We start from the raw sequence: 10,772 nt of genomic DNA on the forward strand, positions 1-10,772 counted from the left end.
GTGGAGGTAGTATGGGGAGCACACCAAAGGGGCACACAATGCAGGAAAGAGAAGGCCAAAAAAGGGGGGAAGTGCAGAAAAGGGGCAAATGGAGCCAGGGGAGCATGGGGAAGAGATGCACAGAGCAGCAGGAGGGTGGAACTGCTGCAGCTCTGGCTCCAGCCCTGACCCCTGGGGCTGAAGCCACTAGTGCCTGGCCTGGAAAGGTGTTCCATACCCCAAGCACAGACAGAGTCAGTGCAACTACAAAGGTAAGCAGAAAGGTATGGATGGACAGGGGGGAGACAAGGGGCATGGGCTAGGCTGCCTGCCCCACAACCAATGCTTTCCCTGCCACTATTTTTCCTGTGGGCCGCTTCACACACCTCTGCAAGACATCTCGGGGTGGGGGGTATGTGGGAGATATTGTGTAATGATGGATTTATTGTTTATTATAATAATAATTGTCATTTAAGGAGATAAAATATAAGATGTACAGTGATAGGAGCATGTGGGCAGCTAATAATTCTGAAAGGGGTGTGCAATAAGAAAAGGTTTTGGAACCTCTGGTATAGAGGTCTTCTTTATGAGGAGAGACTTTTATAAAGAGGCTAGGCCTATTCATCTTAGAAGAGACATGCTTGAGAGGGGACATGATAAGGATTTACAAAGTACTAAATAGTGAAGAGAAAGTAAACATGGATTTAGTATTTACTGGGTGTGACCGTACAGTGCCCTTCTTCCTGTGCCATCATTTAGTACTTCCATTTGGAAGGACTAAAAGACAGTGCAGTAGCAGCCCATACTGTGCCGTGCCAGCCATGCATGGTTATTTTTGGCTGTTATGTCACTGTAGCAACACACTATAAGAAGGGAGCACTTTGCTATAGCGACATAGCAGCAGTGTCATGGTTTTTGCCAATGAACATTACAGCGCCATAGCACATTGCTATAGCATCATGTGTAGATGCTCCCACTCTCCCTCACAATACAAGAACTATGGGTCATAAAATAAAACTGAAAGGTATTAAGTATAAAGCTAAGAAAAGGAAGTTCTTCTTCACACTGTGAGTAATTAAAGTGTGGAACTCATTACCACCAGATGTTGTGGAAGCTGACAGTTTAGCCAGATCAAAAATTTGTCCAGTCCCTTTTTCAGAAGAAAGGTGCATCAGTATCTATTGAGCATGGGAGCTAGGGGTTCAGCTTCTGAATCAGCACTTCCTAGACCCTAAGTGTTAGTGGCTGCTACTGAGAGAGGAACAGTGGAAAAAACCCTGGTTATATGATGTTCACGTTCCCTTTCACTCTGCCACTGTGTGACGCAGAATGCTGGGCAAGCTGGACCTACAGTCTGACCCAGGAAATGGCAATGCATATGTTCTTATATTCTTATCTATACGGCCTCTTGAAAATTGGGTGCTTAGGGTGCTCCCTAAAACTATAAAACTATTGGGTGCTTAGGTTGCCCTATAGCTGATGAAGAGGTAAATTTGGGCTTCAGGAATCAAACTTGTACTTTAAAAAGTCCGGATTCTTATTAGCAAAAATAATAGGAAAACTTATTAATAATGGAATTCTAGGCTTTAGGCTTTACTCAGAACTCTAAAAATGCTATGTCTGTATGTTAACATCTCTGCTTAGAAGGATTTTATGAAAGATTCATATTCTCCCAGCCTGTTGTGCATTGTGCATTATGACCAGCCTCATGCATTAAAAAAAAAAAAAAAAAAAATCATGATTTCTGGCTTATGCATTTGCTCACCATCTAGCATAATATTGTGTGCTACTTCTATGCAAATAACAACAAATAAAAGCAATAAAGTAACAAGTTATGTTTCCAACATAAGGTGCAAAGCCTGTCCATTTTTCTTATGAACATGGGGCATTGACAGACATGAAAAAAAACAAACCAGCACTTTACTGGAAGAGGCAACACGTTAATTTGACCCGGCTCCGCAGCGTTTGTATAGATTGGGAGGTTTTTTGGTGTTTTTATCAATTCAATCAGCTATTAGAAAAAAAGTGCCAAAAAGCCCCACTGAAGTGCCTGAACTATACAGACATTGGGTGAACAGGGCCCAACTAATGCAATGCCTCTTCTGGGCTTATGCTGCACTCAGCATAGGGGCATGCTGAATTTAAAAGTGCTGTTCTCCCCCCACCCCTGTCTGTAGCAGCCATAAAGTATTACATCATTTGACTATAAATGCATTAAAGCATTATGTGAAGAGGCTACATTTTCAAAGATTTAAAGGAGAAGTGCAAGCTACATGGAAAAAAAAAAAAAGAAACCCCCTTCATTGTATAAATCAAAATCAACAGCAAGTCTGATATACCACGTTTATTATAATCTCAACAACTGTGAATGCCTCACTGATCTTGGGCATGGGGTTTCTTCTGAATTTTTTTTAATGTTTGAGATACTGTTGAGTCATTTGTTTTGTTTGAAATGCTACATCTGCTGACTAAGCCACATTCTGCTTTTCCAAAATGATCTTCACTTCTCCTTAGGCTAAACAACAGGTGGTAAAAATAACAATGTGTCTAATGTATATACTGCTTTTAAGAAAAATTAGAGCAAGAGCATTTCAACAGTTTATTGTTCTTGTCCATAACACTCCTAATAGTCGAGAATGAGTTCTGAAGACTGAGCCAGATCCTCAGCTGTTGCTCCACTGACTTCACTTCAGCTATTTACATCAGCTGGAGATCTGATCTACTACATCTTGTGCTGGGATGAGAAAAATCAAAGCACAAACACATGGTAAAGTCACAGGCATTTTTGGTGGCCAGATTCAGTGGTGTCAGAGAAACCTGCAGGCTTTCAAACACTGCTCGCACCATGAGGTGGGACCATATTCAACAGCAACTATAACTGAGGGTTTAACAGAATACAAGCAGAGTCCATCCACCCAGCTGAAGAAGAAAAAAAAAACCCCTATTATCTTTTATTGAATTCTATGCTGTTGATGCTGAAATGAGTTTATCATACACTGTATCTTCTAGAAATAAGATACATCTATGTATAAAAGATGTACCCACCAAAAACAGATAAAATGGAAGAAGTTTTTAACATTAAATACAACTGAATTTTGATCAACTTTGTTTACCCCCCCCTTTCTTTTTGTTATGTAGCTTTGCTGTGTAAGATGTATTTTATTCTTAGGCCTCCTTTTTTTTTTTTTTTAGAGAAAAACTGTATCTTATACCACAGAAAATACAGCACTGAGAAAAAGCAAGCTAGTTAGTGAGAAAAGAGTCCTTGTAAAATGCCAGCATTGCCCTGATCCTGTATGAACTTTATGTGCAACATTTCCATTGACTTTAACAGCAATTCCATATACTGAGCATGGATAGTGGAAATGGTATTTTTGTGTCTACTGGTTTTTGTGTCATTAAAATGTACTTTAATCATATACCCTATGGGATTATCTACTCTGCCCAAATACCCAAGCCAATTATGAACAAGCTGGCTTGGCCAGCAGAAGCATTAAAGCCATATTAGTGCAAAACTCTGCCCAGGCTAATTTGCCCTGCTGAGAAGCAGTGGGCTCCAGTCCAGGAGTGCCATGCTAATACAGTTATTAATGCTCCAGTACCCAACCTAGGATACTGTGATTGAAGAAGGTGAAGAAGTTTTATCCTTTCTAGTGGAAGAAGGTTCAGGCCAACCCTGAATACTACAAATTTTCTATTTGAAGTAATAACTTTGCTCTCAATGCAGTCCAGGTGTCATCAAGATTCATCATCTTGGGCACCCTGAATATATACAGAGGTGGCTCCTCAGATATATTTATAAGGAGAATAAATGCCAGAGCTACGCCAGGATTGTCCCCATTGGTTCTGGACCAGTCACACAGATACAAAACTTGAGGTTATTCATAGAGTTTGTACAAATCAAATACCCCTTTTCTTAATATGACTATCAGTTCCTTAAAGCAGATGTCAAGGCTTGCAGACAATGCTCTCCAAGAAGCAGCCAGACTTGGTGATGCTGAGAGGAACCTGGGTCCAGTGACTGGAAGAGGATGGAGTTTAGGGCCATATAAGCTCAGCTCCCTGAGATGAAACTTGAGGCTCAGCCCTGCTAGGTTGAGTGGGAACTCTACAGGCTCTGGGGTTTAAGAAGCTTTTCAGGGGACAGAGCTCATACTGCAGGTCAGTGAATTTGTGCTTCATGATGGTTTTATTGCTGTTTTACCTGTGAGGCATGAGTGTGGCTGTAGGGGAGGTCAGAGGCCATAAAGGGCACCTGGGAAGGGGCACCGTTGGGACTTTGCTTAGGGAAGAAGCACACCCCAGTGAATAAAGTAAGGGGTGACAGAGTCCAGAGGCACAAGGCTTCAGGAATGGACTGCCTAAAGACTAATGAACTGTGCATGGGGCACAAGAGCCCAGTGGACTGAACAGAGTGGAGCAGAACATCTTACCCAAGGCCACATTCTGCTTCTCCCGAGACAGCCTCCCAAATTCACAATGATGGTAACCAGAGAGGAAGGGAAAGGGTTAGTATGGTCACCAAGAGACTGAAACACTCTGAGGTGCATCTCATTACTGGTACGTGTACCAGTAAACATCTAGAACTTCCCAAGGGATGGTCCTATCGAGCCATTAGGCCAATGTGAACCTTGTAGGAAAAGGGTAGCATATAACTCAAATGAATCTATACAAATCCCATTGTACAAAAAGAATCATGAAGTTTAGAGGGCAGAGGTGCAAACTCCATTCTGCATCTATCTGGCAATGGTATAAACTTGTGCAGTCCTATGAGTCTATGTGAGTATTTCTCCATCTTACCTAAACTATAGACACTTATACTCCTAAATCCTTAGGACAACTACATAGCAGCAACCACACTATTAGGTATTATTTCCTATTCTGGTTTTATAATTTCTAAGAAAAATAAAACTTTCTTATCATACGTAATAAGCAGTTTTCAAATAATAAATACGTAGTTTTTGTATTACACTTTTTATCCAATTTTCTTAAAAGTCTTTCAGTGTGGCCAAATTCCCTGAACAAAATCCTGGGCATACTCAAGTCAAAGACAAAACTTACATGGACTTAAGTAGGGCCACGGTTTCTCACATCATGCTTACACGTGTGCAGGACAGCTTCTACTGAACGGAAAGCAGAGGGGAGTAGATGCTGGGAAAGAAGTGTCAAGAACTACAGTATGGCAGGGGGCTTTGCCCTGAAGAAAATTATATCCGCCTCTCCAGATTACCAAATTCACCTCTCAGTACCTGACAATGGATCTTCAGAACCTTCATAGCAAATTGTGTCTTTGAATACTACTTATCAGTTTCTCAACAGATGTGTAGTGAGTTATTTCAATACCCGGGGCAGGGCACAGGAGATGCCAACCACTACACACCAGAGGTGAGGGGAATGAAGTTTTACTGCCTACTGCACTCCACACAGTGAATGCAGTTTATACTGCTGCCACTAGAATGGCCAATACCCCATAGTGCAGACTCCCTGGGAGCTGCCCCTAGTGCCCCATTTGCTTCCCCCACATATACTACTGGGAGCAGAGCTGCCCCTGCTGTGGCAGACTCAGGGGTGGGGGGAAACCACAGTTCTGCTCACCCCCAACATACACTGCTGGGTGCAGGGCTGCCCCTGCTGTGACAGTCTCCTGGAGGGTGAGATGGGCATGATTCTGGTGCCCCCTCAGTAGCTGGCACCCAGGACTACCGTCTCACTTGCCTCCCACCCCAGTTACATTAGTGATATTCCAAGCAATTAGACTATTGGCAGGCTCTTTCCTTGCCAGTTTCCTCCATATATAACTAACTTCAGAAAATAAAACACAGGACAGACTAGCTCCAATATTTAAACCACATTTTTTCAACTATGCTTATGGGAAAGTAAAAGAAAGGACAATCCCCAAAGTAATTTACTGAACAATTTTATTGCAGACCTAAGGTCAAAGAAGGCTGATATCCTGACCTGGGTCAAAAGTCCATCAAGATACACAAGTCTTTCAATACAATTATGAATCCGAATGCTAAGTTTGGCATTCATCCACTACACAAGTTGGATTCAAAATGCTTCTTAGCAGATACAATTAGGAAAAATCTATTAATACATTGAATTCTTTTGTTATGTGACTATAAGTGAATTACTATCATTATTAGTATACATTTCTTGAAGTCTCAGAGCAGCAAAGACTCCCTATGCCTGAAGGGTGACTGCGCCCCAAACCTTGCCAAGAACTCCCTTCCCACCATACTGCTCAGTTGGTCTAATAAAATAGATCACATCTACTCAAAGAACCTTACCTACCAATATTACATATACACACACACACACAGGGCATATCTACATGTGTATTTATACCAGCTTAAATTTACTGTGCAGCAAGAGGAAATAGGCTGGCATCTACATGTGCAGGTAGGACCTCAGGACCATCACTACTTGCATCTACCAAGGACATTAATGAAGCCCCAGCCGTGCAACGATTTAAACATATGCACAACTTTTGCAGGCATGTGCCCCTGTGGCCGCTGGGAGGGAGTCCCAGCATCCAGCCACGTGGCTCCTAGCACTTGGGACTAACTTTAGTCCCAAGTTGAGCCAGGAGATATGGCCAGCCAGGAGCCCTGGGGCTGGGCTCAGGCTGGCCCCCTAGTGGCTGGGCAGACCAAGAAGGGAGGCCCACTGGGTTACTAAGCAGTAGTTTTTCTACATGTGCATTAGTGCAGAGTAACTAATTGGATGTAATTTGGTACCTGCATGATGCAGGTATCAAATTTGCACTCAAGTCAGTGTAAGTCACCATATTTACTACAGGCATATCTCGGAGATATTGCGGGTTCAGTTCCAGACCACCGCAATAAAGCGAATATTGCAATAAAGCGAGTCACACAAATTTTTTGGTTTCCCAGTGCATATAAAAGTTATGTTTACACTATACTGTAGTCTATTAAGTGTGCAATAGCATTATGTCTAAAAAAAAACAATGTACATACCTTAATTAAAAAATACTTTATTGCTAAAAAATGCTAACCATCATCTGAGCCTTCAGCAAATCGTAATCTTTTTGCTGGTGGAGGGTCTTGCCTCAATTTGTAAAAAACGCAATATCTGCGAAGCGCAATAAAGCGAAGCACAATAAAACGAGGTATGCCTGTACACAGCACAAGCGTGCACATGTAAACATGCATCCGTACTTTGCAGTAATTTCAGTTACTGCACAGTAAATGTACACACGTAGATGCGCCCATAGTGTACTATATCTCAGTAGAGTAGCATATATTAGTATATTATATATTAAAATTATACTAGTATATATTTGTATACAGAGATATAGATAGACATATATCTATAGCTAGAGTGTGGTCAGTATATATTAGTATAAATATATTCATATGTGTAAAAGAATGTATAATATTCATTATTGTTACTATACAAGTAAATATTTGTAAATAATTTGAACAAAGAAAGTTTGGGAGAAACTTGCAGTGTTTGTAACATTTATTTTGTTAAGCAAAAGGCTTGTCAAATGCTTTCCCTCTGGTTAAAATTAAAAAAAAAAAAAAAAAAAATAGTATTATTGTTTTGAATGTCACGCCCAAAAACTAACATATGCTTGCCCTTCCATTTCACCCTAAAGCATGATACAATCTCTCTACTGTGATTATTCTGAAGACTGTAAAATGTTGATTATGTATACTATATCCTGTACTGGTGGGAAATATACAGGTATATATCTGTGATATCAATTGTTAACATTTAAGTTAAAAAAAATTGGAACACATCATTCATATTGTTATATGTACTTTGATACATGTTGGTCAAGCTAGTTAAACAATTATTATAGAAAAGTACTGTTCATCATACAAGGTTATTACCTGCAGTCTTTACAAAGGCAAAACTCCTCATTCACATCTAAAAGTCTTCCAGAGTGAGGGCTAAGAAAGGACCTCAGGACAACCACTTGCATGTACCAAAGGCATTAATGAAGCTCCAACCTTGCAAAGATTTAAACATATGCACAACTTTTGCAGGCATGAATGTGCCCAGGCATTTTACCAGGACTGGACTGTTCTTGTGTCAAGCTATGTAACTGTTCAAGTCTTTGCAGGTCAGACAAAGAGACAGCTACAGAAAGACTTAAGGGCAGACCTAAAAGTCTATGCCAATGTTAAAGACTGTAGAACATAAGTAGGCAATGAAGCCTTTGTCTTTCGCAACTGCCCCTTCAAATAAAAGCCAAGTTCTGCTCTGCCCTACACATGCCTCCACAAACAACATCTATTGGAGTAGATGCAAAGATGGAAATTAGCTTATAGCTAGTGATTTTTTTGTTCAGTCTGTGTTATTAAAGCCATCCTTGTCATGCACCTTAAAGCAGAGGGCAGGTGTATCTTCATATTCTAGCTTTGATCTCATTTCCCCAACTGCTGCTCTGCCAAATTTAAGCGTAGCCTTTAAGTTACATTGTTTTCAAGTCATTGTTGTGCTAGCATTTTAAATTTTCTGTTTCGTGCCATCAGATCTCAGTAAAAAAAAAAAACAACCAACCAAACCAACAAGAATTATACATGCAAATACATAATTATTTTTCAATAAAGGCAACTAGATAGGTCTGTTTTCTGACAAGAAATTATGATAAAAACTGATGTAGGAACAGGAAGAAACAGATATTGATGGCACATACAGGAAAAAGGAAAACCTATAAATGTTCCAATAAATTAATAAGGCTAAATAAAGTGAGCATGGGCTGATTACTTGAAATGAAAGTTTCTATTGATCCGAGCGTACAGAATATGGAAAATGACTTACTAATTTCTGTTTACGGGAAGAGAGGAAAGGGGAGGAATCTCCCTAGGTATAAAGTGTGCAACTGCTCCAGGAGTCATTTTTGGTTCAGAAATGAGACAGAAATGAATCTGACTTTGCTTTAAATGAAGGGAGTGGGAAGGTAGGAGGGAAGTCCATGGGGCCAAGATCTTGGCCTATTATTTTAACAATCCTTAGGAGCCAGCTACCATTAATGTCTTCTTGCAGCGAGATATTTCAAGCTGTTGGATGCTTCAGTGAGAAGGCTCAGCATCTTTACATAGATCTGGGTCCTGTACTTTAACTGGATCTTTTTCTCTAATGAAAGTGTAGGACAGTCCTAAATAAAATAATCTTGCTTTTCTGTACGACAGTTAATGAATTTCATTTAATGTGCTTGCCAAATACTGGTGACCTAACATTTATACACGTTTTAAAACTACGCACATTAAAAGATTAGAAGCTTTGACTTGTGAAAAACTTTGGCCATTATTTCTATTTGTGGATTTTTCATTTGTTATATTGATGAGTAATGATAGCTGTACATGTGCAAAACGAAAGAAGTTGCTGAATGCACCAGTCTTCACAATTGCCAAAGTCAAGCCCCGCAAACCCTAACACACACACACACGTACATGTGTTCTCATGGACTTTAGCAGCACTACATGGAAGTAAAATTTACTTTAGTGAGGGAGGACTTCCAAGGGCAAGACATTTCTTGCATAAGGATTTCTAGTAATACAATACCATCAGCACTAGCTAACTAGAGAGCTGCCATGCATTAGGATTTCCTAATTAAAAGAGTGAATAACTGTTGTGCAGTGGTCCCAGAGAAAGGGAAGGGAACAAACAAGGAACTGGAAGCACTTTGCGGGCAGGAAGGGGGCTGGGCACCCAAGACTGGGGTGGGCAGGTGGGGGGGGTGGAAATATGAATTGCAAAAGACATGGGAAAGCCTCGTTTCTCTCAACAAATCTTGCTTCCCCCCCACCCCCTTTTGAAGAGTCCAGGGAAGGGCAAGAAAAATGGTTAGAGGGCTAGGGACTAGGACTTAGTGAGGAGAGGTTGAAGGAACAGCGCTTATTTAGTCTGCAGAAGAAAAGACAGAGAGAGGTTACCTGAAGAGAGGTTCGAAAGACGATGGAGCTAGACTGTTCTCAGAGGTGGCAGATGACACAACAAGGAGCAATGGTCTCAAGCTGCAGCAAGGGAGGTTTAGGGTACATATGAAGAAAAACTCATGAGGATGGTAGTAAAAGGGCTGGAACAGGCTACCAGAGAGCTTGTAAATCTCCCATCCCTAGAGGTTGTTAAGACCAGGCTAGAGAAAGCCTTGGCTGGGATGATCTAGTTGGGGCTGATCCTGCTTTGAGCAGGCGGTTGGACTAGATCCGTGGCTCTCAACCTTTTTTGAACCAGGACCCATTTGTGAACACAGGTGGCCAGTCCGGAGCCAGCGCCCCTCAGTCCCGACCCGCTGCCCCAGGCCCCAGCCCCGCAGCGCGTGGGGCAGGGGATCGTGGGGGCCTCAAGCAGGCCCTGGCAGGCTGCATCTCCGCAAGGGAAACCCCGCCGTTTCCCACGTTTTTCTCCTTTAAAGAAGAACCCATTTTTCAAGTTCAGACCCCTTCATACTGGGTCACCACCCAGGGGCCGAGAGGCTGGACGCGGTGACCTCCCGGGGTCCCTTGCAAGCCCCATGCTCTCCGGGTGGGTCAGTACGGCGGGGAAAGGAAGAGCCCTTTACCCTCCTCGCCAGGTGAGCGGCGAAAGGGGCACGGACATTGTTCACCGCATGGCATTCAAGCCGCAATAGGAACGCCCCCTCCCCCCAGCCTGGAGTTAAAAATCCTGCTTTGCGGTGGCTGAAGGCCCCAAGCAGCATTTGCCATTTTCTCCGCTCCTCCCTGCATCCAGGGCCCCGCACGTCCCCTCGGCGGGGCGCGCCGCGGCACTCGCCTCCTCGGGGCCCGAGCGCGGGCGGGCGGGATGCCCGGCTC

The sequence above is a fragment of the Gavialis gangeticus genome, unplaced genomic scaffold, assembly GCF_001723915.1.
Source record: "Gavialis gangeticus isolate Ggan-Ray unplaced genomic scaffold, GavGan_comp1, whole genome shotgun sequence".
Classification (NCBI taxonomy): Eukaryota; Metazoa; Chordata; order Crocodylia; family Gavialidae; genus Gavialis; species Gavialis gangeticus.